This window comes from Erythrolamprus reginae, chromosome 6 (genome assembly GCF_031021105.1).
Source record: "Erythrolamprus reginae isolate rEryReg1 chromosome 6, rEryReg1.hap1, whole genome shotgun sequence".
Classification (NCBI taxonomy): Eukaryota; Metazoa; Chordata; class Lepidosauria; order Squamata; family Dipsadidae; genus Erythrolamprus; species Erythrolamprus reginae.
This window is the reverse complement of record NC_091955.1, coordinates 33,729,984-33,752,542: the sequence shown is the minus strand read 5'-3', so window position 1 is coordinate 33,752,542 and position 22,559 is coordinate 33,729,984. Positions and strand designations below refer to the sequence as shown.

General features: G+C 44.1%; 1 protein-coding gene across 2 annotated transcripts in view; it reads left to right on the top strand.

The window, feature by feature from the left end:
* Positions 1-22,559, top strand: part of FOXP2 (forkhead box P2) — a 792,940-nt gene that overhangs the window by 103,383 nt on the left and 666,998 nt on the right. For both annotated transcript variants that reach the window (XM_070755486.1, XM_070755485.1), the window contains exon 2: positions 5,778-5,944. The gene's annotated coding sequence lies outside the window, so the exon portion shown is untranslated. The remainder of the gene's footprint in view (positions 1-5,777; positions 5,945-22,559) is intronic.

Below are 22,559 nucleotides of genomic sequence, written 5' to 3'. Positions count from 1 at the left end.
CCTCCCCCCCTTCCCCGGGGTCGAGGTTGATGCCATATCTGAAACCCGGCTGGGCAAATTTCAGAGAGAGGAACTCCTCCCTCTGGGCCCAGCCAGGTTTCAGTTACACATGCCAGGTCGGCCTCCTCATCCAGGATCAAATCCCGGATGAGGAGAGCTTTATTTACCACCGACCTGGCATTGAGTAGCAGCAACCTGAGCCCAGGGCCAGATTTACACTCATCACCAGTATTCTGGGTTGAGCTCACGGAGCCGGAACAAGGGATCGTTATTAAGCAACGATCCCTCCTTCCCCTGTAATGGCTAGCTCCGTGACTCCCGCCATATCTGCCTCTCCCCAGCAGCACTGAGATATCCTGACCCTCTGTCACCCCAGAGATAGCCGCCCCTTCCCCTCCCGCCTCTCCAGCGCCAGGTTGGCCAAGTGTATTATTTACATCACTCCCATTCGTTTCACCCATACTATGATCCCACACATACTATAATTCCAATTACTGCCCATATAAAAGTCCCACCCATACTATAATTCCAATTACTGCCCATATAAAAGTCCTAACAGAGATGAGCACAGTCTGCTACACACTTTTTACTTCCCAAACTGGAGTGGTTGTCAGGGTCTCAGGTCCGCCATGTCAAAATGACATGACAGATTGCATTCACACTGGGTTAAAGGGGGATTCCCTCATTCCAGTTTTCCACCTTGCTGTCCCCCTGGCTTCTCCATTTCCCACAGTTCTCCAAACATGACATACCTTCGAAGAATCTCCAGATATGAAAAATCAGAGATTAAAGGATGGAGCTAATCCTTTCCTCTCTGCACCCCATGATATTACCAACAGAAGAATTGGGGTCCTGTTGTATAGAGAATGTTATATCTACAAAGTGAGATTTCTCTTTTTGTTCATTGTTCTTACATTCAGAAATGTTTTATGTGCTGGAATATTAATGTACTTTAACTGGCAATTGTATCAAAGTTTATTGGTTTTAATTTTACTTAGGTATTTAGAAATCAGTTCAATAGATCAGTTATGGTAGATTTTTATCATAATACACTTTGAGTATAAATAAACTGCTATGCTAAACCTAATAGCAATTAAACTGGAAATGTGTTTGTTACATCGCTGTGAACTTCGCAAGAATGTTTCCATGACAACCTCCATTCTAGTTAAGGCAAAGAGAGGTGATCAACAGTTTATGTTTTTTACTTCACACAAGAATGGAATTTGTGTTGACAGTTTTGGCCTTTAATGGCACTTTTGTACTGTGTGAAAGTATTTGTTTACTAGATCATATGCTGTTAACTGTCAGAATGAGATAGAAAGATTGCCTTTGATAAAAGACTTGCATTTTGTTTTTTTAACTCTGTGAAGCTTTTGTGCTTTAATTATCCTCATCAGTACAAAGGTCTATATTAACTTTTAGAAACATAGAAGACTGATGGCAGAAAAAGACCTCATGATCCATCTAGTCTGCCCTTATACTATTTTTGTATTTTATCTTAGGATGGATATATGTTTATCCCAGGCATGTTTAAATTCAGTTACTGTGCATTTACCAACCATGTCTGCTGGAGGTTTGTTCCAAGGATCTACTACTCTTTCAGTAAAATAATATTTTCTCATGTTGCTTTTGATCTTACCCCCAACTAACTTCAGATTGTGTCCCCTTGTTCTTACGTTCACTTTCCTATTAAAAACACTTCCCTCCTGAACCTTATTTAACCCTTTGACATATTTAAATGTTTCGATCATGTCCCCCCTTTTCCTTCTGTCCTCCAGACTATACAGATTAAGTTCATTAAGTCTTTCCTGATACGATTTATGCTTAAGACCTTCCACCATTCTTTGAACCTGTTCAATTTTGTCAATATCTTTTTGTAGGTGAGGTCTCCAGAACTGAACACAGTATTCCAAATGTGGTCTCACCAGCGCTCTATATAGTGGGAGCACAATCTCCCTCTTCCTGCTTGTTATACCTCTAGCTATTCAGCCAAGCATCCTACTTGCTTTTCCTACCACCCGAACACACTGCTCACCCATTTTGAGACTGTCAGAAATCACTACCCCTTAATCATTCTCTTCTGAAGTTTTTGCTAACACAGAACTACCAATACAATACTCAGATTGAGGATTCCTTTTCCCCAAGTGCATTATTTTACATTTGGAAACATTAAACTGCAGTTTCCATTGCTTTGACCATTTATCTAGTAAAGCTAAATCATTTACCATATTACAGACGCCTCCAGGAATATCAACCCTATTGCACACTTTAGAGTCATCAGCAAATAGGCAAACCTTCCCTATCAAACCTTCCCCTATGTCACTCACAAACATACTAAAAAGAATAGGACCCAGAACAGACCCTTGTGGCACCCCGCTTGTAACCTGTCTCTGCTCAGAATACTCGCCATTAACAATAACTCTCTGATGTCTACACTTCAGCCAGCTGCAAATCCACAGAACTATCCAGGGATTATGTCCAATCTTCACTAATTTGTCTATCAGCTCTTTATGTGGAACCGTATCAAAGGTTTTGCTGAAGTCCAGATAGGCAATATCCACGGCACCACCTTCATCCAACACCTTTGTGACATAGTCAAAGAAATCAATGAGATTAGTCTGACATGATTTGCCTTCAGTAAAGCCATGCTGATTTGTGTCCAATAAGTTATTGTTTTTTAGGTGCTGATTTATCCTCTTTTTGAATAGCGTTTCCATCATTTTTACTATAACTGATGTCAAGCTAACTGGCCTGTAGTTACCAGCTTCTTCTCTACTGCCCTTCTTGTGGATAGGCACAACACTGGCCATTCTCAATCCTCAGGAACATCTCCTGTTAACAGGGATTGGTTAAAGAAATCAGTCAGGGGGCTAGCAATGGCAGATCTGAGTTCTTTAAGAACTCTGGGGTGGATGCCATCTGGACCCATTGCCTTATTTATCTTTAATCATTCAAGTTCTTCTAAGACATCAGCTTCTAAGATCACTGGAGCTGAATCCGTACAGCTGGAAGCAATGCTATAGTATTATATTGTAAGGTGTCTTTTGAGAAAACTGAACAGAAGTAGATATTGAAATGGTCAGCGATCTCTTTATTCCCATCAATGCATGTATTATTCCCGGTACTAAGCTTCATGATGCTGCAGTTTTTCTTCTTCCTATCACTTATATATCTGAAGAAGGTTTTATCCACCTTCTTTACAGATTTGGCAATTTCTTCCTCTTTTGAGGCTTTAGCAGCATATATTATCTCTTTTGCCTCCTTCTGTCTCATTTTATACACCTCTCTATCAGCTATACTTCCAGACTCTTTATAGATTAGATTTGATTAGATTTATTGGATTTATATGCCGCCCCTCTCCGCAAACTCGGGGCGGCTCACAACAAAGTAAAAACAATACATAATAACAAATTCAATACCCACCAATCCAATTACAATATTAAGCTTAAAAATTCATAAAAAACAACCCCAGAATATTTAAAAAAACAAGCACACAATCAATCTAACACCAAAACAACATGGGCAAGGGGGAGATGTTTCTGTTCCCTCATGCCTGACGGCAGAGGTGGGTTTTAAGGAGTTTGCGAAAGGCAGGGAGGGTGGGGGCAATCCTAATCTCAGGGGGGAGCTGGTTCCAGAGGGTCAGAGCCGCCACAGAGAAGGCTCTTCCCCTGGGTCCCACCAGACGACATTGTTTAGTCGACGGGACCCGGAGAAGGGCAACTCTGTGGGACCGAACCGGTTGCTGGGATTCGTGCGGCAGAAGGCGGTCCCGGAGATATTCTGGTCCGGTGCCATGAAGGGCTTTATAGGTCATAACCAACACTTTGAATTGTGACCGGAAACTGATCGGCAACCAATGCAGACTGCGGAGTGTTGGAGTGATATGGGCATACTTAGAGAAGCCCATAATTGCTCTCGCAGCTGCATTCTGCACGATCTGAAGTTTCCGAACACTTTTCAAAGGTAGCCCCATGTAGAGAGCGTTACAGTAGTCGAGCCTCGAGGTGATTAGGGCATGAATGACTGTGAGCAATAGGGCCGCAACTGACCCACCAGGCGAACCTGGGCGAACGCCCCCCTCGCCACAGCTGAAAGATGTTTCTCTAATGTGATCTGTGGATCGAGGAGGACGCCCAAGTTGCGGACCCTCTCTGAGGGGGCTTATACCTCCTATAGGCAGCCTTTTTTTCATTGACTATAGCTTTTACATCATTGCTAAACCATAGCGGTTTCTTCTTCATTTTACCTTTAGTTATTTGCCTTACATACAGCCCAGTGGCTTTTAAGATGGCCTTTTTTAATACAGTCCACTGGGTGCTCGCTCCTGCCATTTTATCCCTCTCCTTTAATTCATTATTTAAATATTCCCCCATTGCATTAAAATTTGTTTTTCTTTGGTTGCAGTATAGGATTGCTCACAATCAGTTTTTACATCAAACCACAAGCATAGATGGTCACTGCAACCTAAACTTTCTCCCACCTTAACCTCTGAAACCCAATTCGCATTCGTAAAGACTAAATCTAGAATATTTTCCCCTCTAGTCAGTGTCTTATTGATTGATTGATTGATTTGATTTGATTTGTATGCCGCCCCTCTCGTAGACAGTCTTAACCAGCTGTGCCAGAGCTACTTTTATAAAGGCCTCTACTATATTCTTACTTTTGCATGTAAGGGCACTGGGGATATTACAGTCAACATCACGCATGTTGAAATCACCCATAACCACAATATCTCCATTTACTGCCATTTGGGTAATTTCATCCACCATCTTGTTGTCATATTCCTCAGATTGCCCTGGAGGCGTATAGATCACCCCAATTCTAATGACAGAACCTTCTTTATTTTGCATGCAAACCCAGAGAGTCTCCAGATCTTTACATGTTTGTTTTTAGACTTTCCTTAACATAAATGGCTACTCCACCTCCCCTTCTCTCTATTCTATCCTTCCTATACAGTATATATCCTGGTATGGATATTTCCCATTCATTAGAATCCTTAAACCATGTCTCAGTTATGGCAGCTTAGAGTTAGATGCAGGAGACCCAAGCATTTATAATGAGATAATTTGGTATTGGATATTGTTTCAAATAACTATCTCAGGTTTGAAAAACTATGCAGTCTAAAGTCTTAAGTGCTAAAAGTCTTTATTGTTGTGAGAGCTATTAAAACTTCTCTAAGGAAGTTTCCTGGCAGTAGAATTGCCATTTAGATGCCAGGCTATGTCCTCCCCCCTTTTTATTTAAGCTTTTAATTAATAGCAATAATTAATCCTTTTTTTCCTTTAAGCTTTCCTTTTATTTTTGTTTAACTACTCTTTGTTGTGTTTGTGCCTATGAGAAGACTACATGAAAAAGAAAGGCCCCAGACCTATTCTTGGGTCACATTATGGGTTTAAATGATGCTCATATTGAAATGAACTAGCGAAGGCATTGACTGTTAAAATTAGCAGTCTTTTATTGACAGGCAATGATAAACAGGCAAGGGCAATTTGGCTGTCAAAGACGCGAAAAAGATTCTGAGGGAAAGTGGCACATCCCTAACTTATATAGGTTTTTCCCCAGCAACAGAATCTATTTGACACAGTAACCAGTCTCCTGCCAGAAACCAATAGCCAATCATAATGCAACATGCAAATACGATACCTTGGGTGCCCTCAATATGCACATATTTAACACCCCTCCCCTCTCAGTTTAAGTGTAGGTCACTCTGAAAGCCATGTGATGAAATCGTCCAATCGGCTGGGTCTGCACACTTCTCTCTCTGTCCTGTGCAGATCGGTTGAGTCTGGGAAATCGGCCTGAGAGGAGGTTGGCTCATCTGCAACTTCGTGGATGGCTCCAGGCCTTGCCTGTGGGGTTCCTCCCTGCGTTGAGTCTGTAGAATCACTACCGGCCTCCTCGGGAAGTGGTCCCGCAACACTGGAATGGAGCTGAAGTCCCAGTAAGTCCAAAGCCATTTCAATTTTTTCTGAGCAGTTTCGTGATCATATTTGCCAGGTTAAACTCCCTGTTGGGAGTGAAGGGTCAAGGTTTTCATTAGGATTTACAGTTTGTTGTTCTCGGAGGCGGACTCTAGGCATTTCCTGAGCTGGTCTACATGACGCTTCCAAGTCCTGCCGTCCTCCAGGAGGACAGTGTATGTTTTAGGGGCTATTTGATCTGCGATAGCCCCTTTTTGCCAGTTGCCCCCCCCCATCAAAGTTTCTTGTGAATACATTTTGCCTCATTGTAAATGACCTTTTGGGGGACCTGTGTTCTTTGTCTTGTATGTCAACAAAAGAGGGGTGTAATCTCTCCAATGGGGATCTTAAATTTCTCCCCATGAGTAATTCAGCTGGGCTTTTGTGGGTAACTGAGCTGAGCTAATATGTTGGGTTAATAGTATGGTGTCCAAACATTCTTGGATGTCCCCTGGCTCAGATCTCTTCAGGGCCTCCTTGGCCACTCTTACCAACCTCTCTACCAGCCCATTGGCCCAGGGGGAATAAGGGAATTTAAGGGCATGTCTGACCCCCAATTCAGCGAGGAATAGCTCCATTTGACGAGAAGTAAATTGGGGTCCATTGTCAGACATCAGGACATCCGGGCATCCATGTGTGGCAAAAAGGTGATGCAGTGCCTTTATGGTGGCACAAGTGGTGGTGCTTCCCATGAGTAAGATGTCCACCCATTTAGAATAGGCATCGACTACCACCAGGAATGAATGGGACTCTACTGGCCCCTCAAAGTCTACATGAACATGAGGCTACGGACCCCTTGGTGCTTCCCATTCTATCAGTCTGGTTCATGGAGGGCTAGGCCTAGACTCCTGACAGGGAGAGCACGTCCAGATTATGCTGTGGCAAAAGCTTAAACTGTATATACCTCCTCTGTACTGTAGGAGTGGGTCCAGCATTCACGTGGGTTGCTCACTGTCCAATCCGCATAGGACTGAGCCTGTCTTTAAAAAGATTGCTGGATCCACCCCTTCCCCAGAATTCACTCAGTCCTCCTATCAGCAGGACATGTGGTGGCTCAGCTCCTCTCCAAACAAACACCTTCCCTTTTTCTTCTACCCGAAATCCACAGCAAAAAGATAAGTAATTAGCCTTTCTATCAGCAATTGAAGCAATTTGGCTTTCCAGCCAGCCCTCCTGGGCTTGGTTCCGAGCAGAGAAGCGGCAATAAGACTTCCAGTTAATTGCGTAATTCCCTTGCCTTATCATTTTCAGTTGGCCGTATTTCTTCTGTTAAATCTGCCCGTCTGGGAGATTTTTTATTACTATTGGCTGTGTTTACTGTAGCACCTCCTGCGGAGTGGGACGTTTTACAAGGGCGCTTGTTCAGTCCCCTGGACTTAGTCTAACTCCTTATTGAGTTTTCTTGATGTGAAGGCCCTCAGCATCCAGTAACATTGGCACCAACGGCCAGCCCATACACAGGCTGTCTGGTGCCATAAAGTCCGCCGCGTGGCCCATAGTAGGCTGTGAGAGTCTCAGGCTTTTACTCCCGTGCTAGGCCTCTCAACCAGTGTGCCTTGGTTGGTTAATCAATGAGGCCTAGCCCTTCTGGTCTCACTGGCACGAATCTGGATTGATCCAGGCTTGTCTTTGAGGGCAGACGCTCCCAGGCCTAGGAGCTTGGGCCCCCTTCGTCTTGGGATTTAAATTGTTCCGCCTATTGTTTCTCCCAAATTTTTGGCTCCAGACCTTGTCCCTGTAAATTGTTCAGGCCATGGCTTCTGCTATCCCCAAGAGAGGTACTTCTTCCAGAAATAATCAGGACCCTAGGCCTACTGGTGATGAGATTCAAACCATCCCCCAGGCCTCGTCCTCCTCTTTCGCAGCTCCTCCAGTGGCTAGGCCCACCAAAGCTGAAAAGAAAAGAGATAAAGCACTCCCAAAAATTCATGAACAATCAGCTAAATGCTTAAGAGTGCAAGACCGAGTGCATGTTAGCTCACCTGAACCCTCAGATCCTTTGAGCTGCCTCCCTCAGGTGTACCTGTCTTGTCTCTGAGTGAGCCAAACCTAAACAGACCCCAGCCTAACTTATGGGGCTTAGGTCCAGAGATACCAGACCATTTGAATCAGGGCCCTTCAGAACCTGAATCTTCCAGGGTTCCCTCTGAATTTCCTGCTTCTATTACTAACCTTCCTCCTGAACTGCAATCTATGTTTTCCACCTTATCTCAAGCCATTGATGCCAAATTCAAGGCCATGAATGCGCAGCCCCATCCTCATAGTCAAACCCGTCTTAGATCCCTGACTTCCTTCTCAGCCTACAGAGTCCCTCAAAAACCAGACTCTGATTACTCTGAGCAGGAGTACGAGGATAATGATGATCCTAGAGGCAGGGATGACCCCTTCCAAGGCCTCACTGAGGATGAAGAATCTCAAATCAAGATCCCTCCATCCTCTACTATTTTTCCCTTTCAGCTGTTTAAGTCTCTACTACTTAAGGCAAGAGCAGCCACAGGCCTTTCAGGTCAGGACAAGCCTGCACATACTTCTGATACTACACAGGAGGAGAATCTACCCTTCTTCATGTAGGAGCAGGAAGATACCGAGGTCATTCCCATGCCTAAACTATTTAAGGACGCTTTGCTGAAACAGTGGGATCATCCAACTCTAGGTTCCAATCCCTCCTCTAAAGATAAGAAACTTTATAAAGTCTCACCTTCTTATGAGGATCTTCTTATTTGTCCCAAAGCAGATGAACCAGTCAAGACCCTGCATTAAGAAGTCTTAAAGCCAGAGGACAAACATCTGGAGCAAATGCTCAAGAAATGTTTCCTGGCAGACACCTGGGCAATCAAATGCGCAGCGTCAGCATCCTTCTTTACTAGAGCCATGCTTCTGTGGTTGCAGCAACTTCAACAGCATATCCCTCCCAATGACTTAAGGGGCCAACAAGACCTCAACAAGGTCTTTGCAGCAGCCCAGTATGTTGTGGATGCCACCCTACAGTCCTCAAGATTTGCGGCAAAGTCAGTGGCTGCTTCGACAGTAGCCATGCGGCTTCTCTGGCTCCGCCCATGGCAAGCGGGAGTGAGGCAGAAGTGGCAGCTTTCCTTGGGCCCTCTAAAACGTAAGCTATTATTTGGTGATTATTTGGTGATCCTCTATTTACAGAAACCACTGATAAGAAGAAAATCCTGGGGCCTAGTACCAAGAGGTCTGTTAAAACGCTTCAGTCCTTTCGGCGGTCCAATCACCAACAAGATCAGGACTTCGCGTTTCAAATAAACTCAGGTCAGTATAATTCCTGGTTTCGTTCCCAATCAGATAGAATCCCCAGGGGCAGAGGGTCTCGATATCAAAGAGGCTCCTCCACCTCGAGGGCCTCAAAAAGGTCCAGGTGGTAATGATCACTCTATCCCCATTGGGGGGTGCCTGGCCTGGTACATTTCCAGCTGGCACTGCTCCTGTAAGGACCCCTGGATTATTTCCACAGTGGCACGGGGACTTCAATTGGAGTTTATTTCCATTCCCCCCAAACATTTCATTTCGTGCCCTTCTCCTAGATCCCCTTCCTCCCGTCTCCACATGGAGGAAGCGATCCATCATCTCCTCTCCATTATTCAGCCAGTTCCTTCCTCGCAAAGAGGACTTGGTTTCTATTCCATCCTCTTTATGCTCCCTAAGACCTCTGGAGGATGGAGAGCCATTTTGGATCTTAAAAGATTAAACCAGTATATCAAATACAGAAAGTTTAAGATGCGTTCCTTGTCCTCTATCTTGGCATCTATTCACCCCGGGGACTTCATGTCCTCCTTAGACCTTACAGAGGCCTATCTCCACATTCCCATTTTAAAAGGCCACAGACAATTTCTCTGCTTTGCCTTTCAGGACAAACATTACCAATACAGGGACATGCCCTTCAGTCTGTCCTCGGCCCCTCGAGTCTTTGCTAAGCTCCTAGGCGCCCTGGCAGCTCATATCCAGGCTACCCCCATTCATATTTTGTGCTATTTGGATGACATTTTAGTTCACGGTTCCTCCAAAGAGGGCACCCATACAGATCCGTTATCCATGTCTCTCCTACAAGGGCATGGTTTCTCCATTAATTTTTTAAAAAGTCAGTTTCATCCTTCTACCTCCCTTCAGCACCTGGGGGCAGTCATAGATTCCAACCTATCTCAGGTTCTCCTTTCTCCTGAAAGGAATATTAGTATCAAAGAGCTTATCGCTTAAGTCAGATCCCAAAGAAAGGTCTCCATTTCCACGCTGTCTTCCCTACTGAGAAAGATGGTGTCCTGTATTTATATCATTCCCTGGGTAAGCCTCCATTCTAGGGAACTCCAATGGCTTTTATTGCCATTCCAGAGATCAGGAACCAGCAACTCAGCATGCTCCATTCTGATCCCTTCCGTCATCCTGAGATCCCTCTCGTGGTAGACTTCCTCTGCTCTGGACAAAGGATCCCTTTTCAGGATTCCAGACCAGTTTACCATCACCACGGACGCCAGTCTCCTGGGCTGGGGAGCCCATGCTCTGGGCCTAATAGCCTAAGGCACATGGTCATCGGAAGAGTTAACCAAGCCAATCAATTGGCTGGAACTGAGAGCAGTGTCACTAGCCCTCAAGAGGTTCAAACCAAACATCCACAACCGACATGTCCTAATCCTAACAGACAATATGGCTATGAAGAGCCACATCTGCAGATAAGGAGGCACCTGGTCCAAGGCCCTGATGCAGGAAGCCCTGAAGCTGGACCTTTGAGCGGAGAGACACCTGCAGTCTCTGTCGGCTGACCATATATCTGGAATCCTCAATGTGCAGGCAGACTGACTCTCCCAATCGACGCTGGATCCAGGGGAGTGGAGTCTCCATCCAGACTTATTCCAGCAGATCTGCCTCAGATAGGGTCATCCATAGCTAGACCTGTTTGTGACTGCGATCAACACTCAGCTCCCTCAGTTCTATTCCAGATTCCCATCCCCCGGGAGCAGAAGCAACCAACGCACTCAGAACCCCTTGGCCTCCTGGCCTCCTATACGCCTTCCCACCAATTCCAATCCTGCCAGACATGATCCACAAGATCCTCCTCAAGCAGGCCTAGGTAATCACTGGCCTCGATGACCCTGGTTTGCGGACCTCCAGCGGCTATCCGTCCAGGCCCCCTGGCAACTCCCCGCTTTGAAGGATATGTTGCAGCAGGGTGTCTCTCACCATCCAGACCCGGAGTGGTTCCACCTCACTGCTTGGCTGTTATCTGGCGCAACCTAGACCTTCGAGGTTATGATCCAGACACTGTGGAAGTGATCCTAAAGTCTAGAAGAATATCTACCAATAGGATCTATGACCATACCTGGTCCAAATTTCACCAGTGGTGTTCCCAGGAAGGCATCTCTCCCCTGAGTATTCCCATTCACAGAATCTTTTCCTTCTTCATGAAGGGCTTTCACCTAGGTCTCTCAGCCAACACTATCCAGCGACACCTAGCCGCCTTATCCTCAGTCCTGGCAGGACCCCAAAGACAACCACTTCACAGTTTCCCTGAAATACAAGAACTGTTAAGAGGCATCTCAAACGTCAGGCCTCCTACTGTTCACAGATATCCATCCTGGGACTTACCTCGAGTTCTGCATTCTCTTACCCAAGCTCCATACGAACCGCTAAATTCTGCCTCCTTCAGACACCTGTCCTACAAAGTAGCATTCCTAGTGGCAATCACCTCCGCCAGATGCATTTCTGAGCTGGTGGCACTCTTTATTCATCAGGACTTATGCCAATTTCATCCGGACAAAGTAGTTCTTCAATTGGACCCCAACTTTCTACCAAAGTTCAGCTCCATATTTCACAGATCCCAGGACCTTGTGTTGCCTTCTTTCTGCTCTAACCAAAACCACCATCTCTCTATCAGATGGCACACTTTAGACCTTACTAGAGCTCTGTGAATTTATCTCCAACGTACTAGGACCTTTCGTAGATCAGAAGCCCTATTCGTAGCTTTCCACCCCAGGTCTCTGGGGTCCAAAGTCTCATCCACCGTATTAATCTGTTGGATTCGAGGGACAATCTCCAAAGCTTACAAGTCAGCATCCCTCAATGTCCCACAAGGCATCATGGCACATTCTACAAGAAGTGCAGCCACATCAGCAGCCTGGACAACTCAAGTGCCCTTGGAGGAAGTTTGCAAGGCGGCCACATGGGCCTCTCCCAATTCTTTTATAAGGCACTATAACATTGACTCTTATGCTTCAGAGGAGTCCTCCAATGCGTTATCTCTCATGATAGCCAACTAATCCCTCCCTAGGGACACATCTATTGGGTATGTCCCACGTGACTGTTGGACCTGCTCCTACAGTACGGAGAATAGGCGTTGATTGCTTACCTGAACGCCTTTTCGGAACGCAACATGCAAATACGGTACCTTGGGTACCCTTAATATGCACATATTTAACACATAGTTTCAGAGTTATTTCCTTACCTAAATAGAATAGAATGATGAAAAGCAGACCAACAAAACAGTAGGAGCAGGAGTCTACGGAGAGGGGCGGCATACAAATCTAATAAATAAATAAATAAAATAAATAAACTTCTAACTTCTTGCTGGCTTCCCCATTAAATTTTCTTGTGAGAATTTGGCAGAGATCTCAGAAATCATCTTTTCTTCCTAGCAGGAAAGTAGGACACAGATAAACCTCCAAGGGTTTCAATGACCCCCATAAAATAAAAGTGTCAAACTCAAGTCATCTATCTGCCCCAGAGGGCGGTCTGGAAATATTGAAGGACTGCAGTGCCTCTGCCAGCCAAAATGGACCCATTTTGGGAGGGGCGTGTGACGGATAGGATTTCAGCTGACAGAATCCTGCAGAAGCCCAGGGAGGCTAAAAATGGGCTTTGGGAGGAGGCTGCGTGAGGCCCTCTGTGGCCAATTTTTGGTTGACAGTGCTGCAAGAGGCCGTGGAGGCTGAAAATGGGCCACAAGGAGTGCAGGTGCCCCATGTGCCCTGTTTTGGCTAGCAGAGGCACTCCTTTAGTATTTCCAGTCTGACTCCATGGGTAGGAGGCAGAGTGCTGCAGGAGGTAGGGTGGCTTGTTTTGGGAATCAGAGTGCTGCAGGAACACCTTCTTCACCTCTTTAGCAGCATCTGCCAACTAGAATTAGGTATCCTCCAAGATCTGATGGGTGGGGTACAGAAGAACCAAAAACATCTGGCTCTTCACCAAGAAAGTTAGGCCCCTCGTATCACTGAGTTTGTCATCTTTTATCTTAACCTTTAACCTGTGATTAATTTAATTGTCCATTTTTTGATTCTTGTGAGCCAAGAAGGGCACTGAGCATTAGGTGGTATATCAGGTGACCAGCTGTCTGCAAGGAATGTAAATCCTTCCATTCCACACTGTCCTGTGAGAACTGAAGAGGTTGCTTGGATGAGAAGTGGAACATCTTCAAAGGAAAATAAATGAAGTCCAGTTGCCTTCAGATTAAGCACCTTTGGGACACCGAGGTCACCAGAAAAGCAGCGGGTGAGAGGTGCTGCTCGAGGTGATAGCCGGGCTGGTGCTGGAGTCTCCCGGATTTATTGTCCTGGGGGACTTGAACCTGCTGTCGCTTGGTGAATCCTCTGGATTGGTGCAGGAGTTCATGGCCACCATGACAGCCATGGACCTGACCCAAGTAGTTCAGGGTCTGACTCACAAAGGGGGGGACATACGCCCGACATGATCTTTCTCTTGGAGCAGTTGAATAATGGTCTGAGATGAAGGGGCTTAGAAGTTGTACCTTTGTCATGGTCAGACCATTTTCTGCTATGGCTTGACTTCAAGGCTCCAATCCTTCCCCGCTGGGAGGTGGAACTGAGTAGGTGGTTCCGCCCCAGACTTCTGATGGATCCAGAAGGTTTTCAGAGGGTGCTTGGGGTCCTACCAGATTCACTCGGCTACAGCTTGGCGGAGTCTCTTACTGTGTCCTGGAACAAGGCTGCGACGGAGGCTCTTGACCGAATTGCGCCGTTGCGACCTCTCTGTGGCACTAGACCCTAAAGAGCTCCTTGGTTTACCGAAGAACTCTAAGTGTTGAAACGCCAGAAGAGACGTCTAGAGAAGCAATGGAGGAAGAGTAAATCCAAACGTGACCGAACACTTGTAAGAGCTCATATTAAGACTTACAAAGTGGCACTCAAGGTGACAAGATGCGCATAGCCGCCCTGAGTCTGTGGAGAGGAGCGGTATACAAATCTAATAAATGATGATGATGATGATGATGATGATGATGATGATGATAATAAAAATATCATGCTGCTTTGATTGCATCAGTGGAATCCCACCCGGCTGCTCTGTTTAGGGTGACCCGCTCCCTCCTTAATCAGGGGAGTTAGGAAGCCCTTGCAGAGCAGTGCCGAGGATTTTAACTCGTTTTTTGCTGATAAAGTCGCTCAGATCCAGACAGACCTCGACTCCAATTGGATAGCAGTGTCGACTGACAATGAGTCAGTCGACGTGACTGGGGCCCATCGTTGTCCATCTGTCTGGGTGGAGTTTGATCTGGTGACACCTGATGAAGTGGACAAGGCCATTGGAGCTGTGAGTTCTGCCCCCTGCCTACTGGATCCATGTCCCTCTTGGCTGGTTTCGGCCAGCAGAGAGTTGACACGGAGCTGGGTCCAGGGAATTGTCAACGCTTCTTTGGGGGGGTTTCTTCCTGGCTCCATACAAGGAGGCACTTGTGCACCCCCTCCTCAAGAAGCCTTCCCTGGACCCAACCGTACTTAATAACTATCGTCCAGTCTCCAATCTTCCCTTTATGGGGAAGGTTGTCCAGAAGGTGGTGGTGCTCCAGCTCCAGCGGTCCTTGGAAGAAGCTGATTATCTAGGTCCTCAACAGTCAGGATTCAGGCCCAGCTACAGCACGGAAACTGCTTTGGTCGCGCTGATGGATGATCTCTGGCGGGCCCAGGATAGGGGCTTGTCCTCTGTCCTGGTGCTTCTTGACCTCTCAGCGGCTTTCGATATCATCAACCATGGTATCCTTCTGCACCGGCTGGAGGGGTTGGGTGTGGGAGGCACTGTCCTTCAGTGGTTCTCCTACCTCTCCGGTCGTTCGCAGTCGGTGTTAGTAGGGGTCAGAGGTCGACCTCTAGGTCTCTCCCTGGCGGGGTGCCTCAGGGGTCGGTCGTCTCCCCCTTGCTATTTAATATCTACATGAAACCGCTGGGTGAGATCATCCAAGGGCATGGGGTGAGGTATCATCAGTATGCTGATGATACCCAGTTGTACATCTCCACCCCATGTCCAGTCAGTGAAGCAGTGGAAGTAATGTGCCGGTGCCTGGAGGCTGTTGGGGTCTGGATGGGTGTCAACATGCTCAAACTCAACCCTGACAAGACGGAGTAGCTGTGGGTTTTGCCTCCCAAGGACAATTCCATCTATCCATCCATTACCCTGGGGGGGGATTATTGACCCCCTCGGAGAGGGTCCACAACTTGGGCATCCTCCTCAATCCACAGCTAACATTAGAGCACCATCTTTCAGCTGTGGCGAGGAGGGCGTTTGCCCAGGTTCGCCTGGTGCACCAGTTGTGGCCCTATTTGGACCAGGAGTCACTGCTGACAGTCACTCACGCCCTCATCACCTTGAGGTTTTACTACTGCAATGCTCTCTACATTGGGCTTTCTTTGAAAAGTGTTCGGAAACTTCAGATTGTGCAGAATGCAGCCCCAAGAGCTATCATGGGGCTTCCAAGATCTGCCCATGTTTCGCCAACACTCCGCGGTCGGCACTGGTTGCTGATCAGTTTCTGGTCACAATTCAAAGTGCTGGTTATGACCTATAAAGCCCTACATGGCATTGGACCAGAACACCTCCGGGACCGCCTTCTGCCGCACAAATCCCAGCGGCCAATCAGGTCCCAAAGAGTTGGCCTTCTCTGGGTCCCGTCGACTAAACAATGCCATTTGGCGGGACCCAGGGGAAGGGCCTTCTCTGTGGCGGCCCCGGCCCTCTGGAATCAACTCCCCCCAGAAATTCGAATTGCCCCTACCCTTCCCACCTTCTGCAAGATGTTGAAGAGTTATCTATGTCGCCAGGCATGGGGGGAATAACTATCTCTTCCCCCACCAGCACCTTTTTTCCTGACTGTAATATATGAGAATTGTGTGATTGTGCAGTATGGTTGCTTTTAGCATCTATGGGTTTTAAATCTAGTTTTTTAATTTTATTGGATATGTGTTCTATGTATCGTATTGTTGTTGTGAGCCGCCCCGAATCTTCGGAGAGGTGCAGCATATAAATCTAATAAATCTTAAATCTTAAATAAATCTTAATTATGACCTGGATGACTGAGATTTTCTACAGACCTCTAGGTGATGTTACATTTTAGTTTCATAGCAGGTTCACCTGATAAGGAACTGTTCACCTCTCCAGTCAGATCTGTCCCACTACTTCCCATTTAACCCCAACAGCTCCATTTTGTTTGTGGAATAATTCCACAATAATAATATGAAATTCCACCATATGATTGTTGAAGTACTCAGCAGTTCTCTATGAATGATGAAACAAGCTTCAACATATTGCAGACATTTTCAGTATCCTGAACTTACCACTTTTTCCTTTCCTTTTCTCTTTCTATTAGAATAGAATTCAGTACAATTATTGCTTGATTTACAACCGTATTTGAAACCAAAATTACAGTAGTAAGACATACCAGTCAGTAAAGGAATCATCATATGACCAACCTTTTTATGACACTTTTTGTGACAGTTGCTAAGTGAATCACAATGGTGGTTAACTGAATCTATGATGGTTAACCAAATCTATTGTCCACAGTGGGTGTTTTTTAACTGAAATCGGAAATAAATTCCAGTTTCCAGCCCAAAATATAAATCACTTTCATGTAGCCACGAGATGCAGCAAATAGCTGTAAATGCAGGCCAGTTGCCAATTGACCAAGTTGTGATGACATGAACATTTTTTCCTGAGTCTGTCATAACATTGTATGGTCAGAGGTTAAGGATTACTTGTTCTTAATGCTTTCCAAATTTATTTAGTAAACTTATCACTGTATTATAAGTTGGTAAACTTATCATTATTTTACTGAGCTATAATGAGAACTAACAAACCAAACAAACAATTTGGTTTCAGGAAACAAAATCCTGTTATCTGCAACTCCTACACTGTAAAAAAATATGAGCTACACAATCAGGGCAAAGCAATAGATACAATTTACCACATTTTTCATACTGTATCCTCTAAGCTGCATGCGTGCGTGTGCGCGCACCCCAAAACACCCCCCATGCACCCTTTTCCAAGGGCGCACAAGAAGCCATGGCGGCCCCCACCCCCCGAGCGCCTCCGGCCACCTCGCGCCCATGGCTTCTCGCCGCTGCCCCCCGCCTGCCCACCTGATCGGCCTCTCTTTCTCCTCCTCTGCTTTCCACCTTGGGGCACGGCTCCTCCCACAGCGGGAATGCCCGCTCCGCCACTCTCGCAGTCTCTTCACCGAGAGCGCTTTCGTCCCGGGCTGTCAGCGAGGGGGCTGCAGGAGAGGCGGGGCAGGTGTTCTCACAGCGGAGGCCAGCGAGGGTGATTTTCAATGTCGGGCGCGTGGGCGCACGCGCTCCCCATCCCCCTGCCAGCCAGCCCAGAACATTCAAAATGAGAAAAACCTTCGCTGGCGCACCCAACATTGAAAATCACAGAGTGAGAGCAACAGACAGAGCAAGATAGAGAGAAAGTGTGAGAGAGAGAGAGAGAGAGAGAGAAAGAGGGGGGAGAGAAAGAGGGATAGCAAGAGAGAGAAAGTGAGAAAAAGGGAGAGAGCAAGAGGGGAAGAGAGAGAAAGACAGAGAGAAGAGAGGAAGGAAGAGAAAGAGTGAGAGAGAGCAAGAAAGAGAGAGATGAGAGAGGAAGGGAGAGTGTGAGAGAGAGAGAGTGAGGAAGAAAGCAAGAGAGAGAGAGAGACAGAGAAAGCAAGAGAGAGAGAGAAATGATAGAAAAAAGGGGAGAAAAAAGAGAAATGAGAAAATGATTGAGGCAGAGAATGACAGGAAAGAGAGAGAAACAGAGAGAAGTGACTCTTGATTTAAAGCATATGGTAAAAGCACTTAAATAATAACAGGGAAAAAAACCAGCCCTCACCTGTTTTTATTAATAGTTATGTTTTTGGTTTTGCTGGTTGTTTTAGTTTTAATAGTAATGGATTTTGGTTTTTTAAAATTATTATTTTTTTAATAAATAAGAAGGGATTTTTTTCTTATTTATTTGTTTGTTTATCTATCTATCTTATCTATCTATCTATCTATCTATCTATCTATCTATCTATCTATCTATCTATCTATCATCCCATCTACCGCACGAATCCCAGCGACCGATAAGGTCCCACAGAGTTGGCCTTCTCCGGGCCCTGTCGACTAAACAATGTCGTTTGGCGGGCCCCAGGGGAAGAGCCTTCTCTGTGGCGGCCCCAGCCCTCTGGAACCAACTCCCCCCGGAGATTAGAACTGCCTCCACCCTCCCTGTCTTTTGTAAACTACTCAAGACTCATTTATACCGCCAGGCATGGGGGAGTTGAGATAGCTCTTCCCCCTAGGCCATTACAAGTTATGCATGGTATGTTTGTGTGTATGTTTGGTTTTATAATAGGGGTTTTTTAGTTGTTTTTTATTATTGGATTGTACATGTTGTGTTTATTATTGTTGTTAGCCGCCCCGAGTCTGCGGAGAGGGGCGGCATACAAATCCAATAAATAATAATAATAATAATAATAATAATAATAATAATAATAATAATAATAATAATAATCTATTTATCTATCTATCTATCTATCTATCTATCTATCTATCTATCTATCCATCCCGCCCAGTCCCAAGGGGACTGCTGCTCAGACACTATACTTTTCTGCCCATACCAAAAAAAAATTAGAGCGAACATTGGTATAAGACACACCTTTTTACCTTCCCCCCCCAAAAAGAGGGTAAAAACTTGGGTGTGTCTTTTACACTGAATGTAGCCCCACCCATCCAGCCACACCCACCCTTTGGCCTCTGTATCTCAGCAATTTACCTTCTTGTAGCAAACAGCGCAGAGCCTGTTAAGCTAAGCAACTGATCACCTTCCCAACCCTCAGTTGATGTGAGGCTGCAACCAAACCACATGCTAAAATGAAAATGAAATTAAAGCTGCTCAATATATGGAAAAGGAACACTCGTTTTTTTATGAAAGAAAATTGGAACAATGACACTACTATTCAAAATTTATGGGATAACACTGAAGCATTCATAGGAGGTTCACCATCACTATACAAAAGTAATATCAACTTCCCCCACAAACATTTCCTGTGATAGCTACATGTCTACTTTCCATATAATCCTTGTATATGTAAATAGACAGAACCAGAATGATTAATGAAAGTAGGCAGTGGTTAAAATGCAGAGAAGTAAAAAAAAAGATGTATTGGAATTTTTAGGATGGATCTGAATAAGGGAATATTGAAAGGAGGTTTATGTGGAAATTATGGTGAAGAGTATATTAAAGAATAGAATTAAAAGAAATGCCATAAATGTTAGTGTTCAAGAAGAAATGGTAAAGGAAGTAATATATGATGCTAGAAAGAATAATGCTATTATTCCCCCACAAAACAAGGAAAAGTAGCATAATACAAGGCCCACAGAGTTGTGTGCTTGAAGAGGTATAACTTTTGTCATAAAAAGATTTAAAAGTGTGACAGAATTGCAGTTGAAAAGGTGCTGGCTCGGGACCGCAGCGGAGTCTCTCGGGCAGGGCTCTGCCCCGAGACTCCTTTCACCCCTCCAGAGGTCGCCGATTGCGATCGGATCGAGTCCGGATGGCTCGATCCTAGAACAGGGGGCTTCCCTCCGTCCAAGGAGCTCTCGCCGAAGCTCCGGAGACAGTGGTCTGCCCTACAGCTCTGGAATAGGGAGAACCGATCCTCTGTTCCCAAGAGGATATGGCCATTGTGATCCCCCCAAAACCAACGGGAAGCAAGAAAAGAGCAGCAAAAGTAAAGATTATTAAATTGCTACAGTGCGAAAGAAGAATACAAAGAAAAAAGAAAAATCAAGGTAAAAAACTTTTCCTATTTGTTCCATGCTAAAATAGAAGATAGGAGTATAAAGAAAGTTGAAAGTAAAAGTCTTTCTAACAAGGCGAAGGAGAAAGTTATTTGAAAACTTGTATCCAAGCGCAAATTGGCAGCCGGACCTACGTTTTTCACTTTCACTTCCTATATTAAATTTGAACTTGAACTTTTAAACATTTAAACGTTTAAAATCAGAAAAATCAATCACATAACATTTGATATGAGATTATGAATGATTTAACTTGCAAAGCAAAATAGAAATTAACAAATTTTGGAATTCCTGAACCTTGGTAAACTTCAAACACTAAACTCCGGGCTCTACTTTTGATAGCGGAAGGACTAAAAATGTTTCTGCTCTAATCTTTAATTTTTAAGAACGAAATGAAATAAATCAGCAATTTCAAAATAATTGAAAAGCGAATGGAACTGACAGATTAAAGCTAAAAAGAACCTCTTCCTTTCTGGATCGCTTGTGTTTGGATCTTTACATTTGGATTATTTGCTGTTTCGTTGGATTTACAGTGGAGAGACTGTGTGCATCGTCTTGGGCTGTGAATTAAGACCTACTCCATTTTAAAACCACATATCGACTGAACTTTGATTGAATAAATTGCGACAGTACAAATTATAACAAGTTATAACAAGATCTAAATTCTACTGGTATTGTTGGACTAACGAGACTTTGCCAAATACTCAATAAAACCACTTTGAAAACTAATTAGACCTTCAATCAACAAGGACTGTTTTTACTGCAAGACCAAATATAAGTATAAAAGTATATTATATCTGTATTTTGTTCTCTAATTTTCATTGTATCAAATCTTTTTTGTAAAAGAAAAATAGTTTACAACAAATGCATTGCTAATCATCCTTAGTTTCCTGCTCTCTCCTAGTGACACTCCCACATTTCTTTCTAAGATTGTCTTTTATATTCTTCTTCTCCTCCCTCTCTTCTTTTTTATATTGCTATCTCCGCATTTTTCTTTTCTTTCTTTCTTTCTTTTTCCTTTTCTCTTTCTTTCGCATTTTATACTCTCTTACTTAAATTGTTTTATCTTTTTTTTCTTATTTCTTTTTTTATTTTTTTACTTTGAAAAATAGTTGCAAATAGAAATTTTGCTTAAATAATATTGATTATATATTGAATTTAGAGTATTAAGATAAATTGTATTGTGATATTTGGTTCCAAATCTGTTGATATTCCTGCCATATTAACAGTGATATTTTTTTCCTTTTTGAGATATCCTAGTGGAAAACTGGTAAAAATTGGTTAAAATTAATTGAACAGGTTTGGAATTTATAGTTATTCTTTCCCTTTCACTAACACAAAACGTAAATAAATAAAATAAATAATCACAGAGGCAAGAATGTTGAGCACATCAATTCATAATAAAACGCTCAAAAAACAAACGGCAACTCCTGTTCCATCGCCCCAAGGGTCACCTCATCCCTCTCCCGCACAACAAACTCTCACTGTAACTATGTTTACTAAGGAGAAGGAGAAAGAGAAACTACAGCAGCCTACCCTTGTAACAATACAAGAGACTTTAAACGCAATGAAAGACTTTATGCTTAAATCACAAGAAGATTCAAATCAACAAAGAGAAGCTATAAAGTCTGAAGTGGCTGAATTAAAAGTAGACACAGGAGAGATGAAGGATCAGATGAAGGAAATCCATCAAACTTTGAAAGAAAGTGAAGACAGAGTGAAAGCAGTAGAGGAAAAGACTGACAAAATGGAGAAGAGAATGGATTACTTTGAAGGTAGATCAGAAGATATGATGAATCAATCACACATCTCGAAATGCAACGTGCTTCGTATGGGCTAAGATTTCAAAACATAATAGAAGAAAAAGATGAAGATTTACAGACAACTATGGCTGAAACTATTGGAGGAATCCTTCAGGCGGATCCCATAGAAATAAAGAAAGAAATCGATGAAGTTTTCAGAATTTCAAATAGCTACATACGTCGTCACAACCTTCCGAGAGAAATTCATATCAAATTTGTAAGAAAAACTCTGAGAGATGATATACTACACTTGGCAAGAACTGGAAAATTACAACACAAAGGAAAAGAAGTAAAAATACTAAAACAAGTCCCAAGAAGTGTCAGAGAAACTAGAAGAGACTATCATTTCCTGACTAAAATCTTGATTAAAGAAAACATAAATTTCCGTTGGCTAATTCCACAAGGACTATCATTAACTTGGCAATCTCAAAGATACAAATTAGAAAACTTGGATCAAGCAAGAGACTTTTTTGAAAACAGTGGAATACGCCAACCAGAACAACCAACAAAGGAACTGACAGAAACACAGGAAGAAGCCAGGGGAGCTGTCACCCAAGGAGAAGAGCGGGACCAAGGTGCTAGAAGAAAACAACCTCAGCGCAAAACTAAAGAGACCATAAAATACTACAAATGACAACGTGGAAAGATTTGAAAATCTTTTCAGTAAACGTAAATGGCTTAAATGAACAAAAAAAAAAAGAAAACAAATGTTCTCTAAAATTAAAAACCAAAAGGCTCAA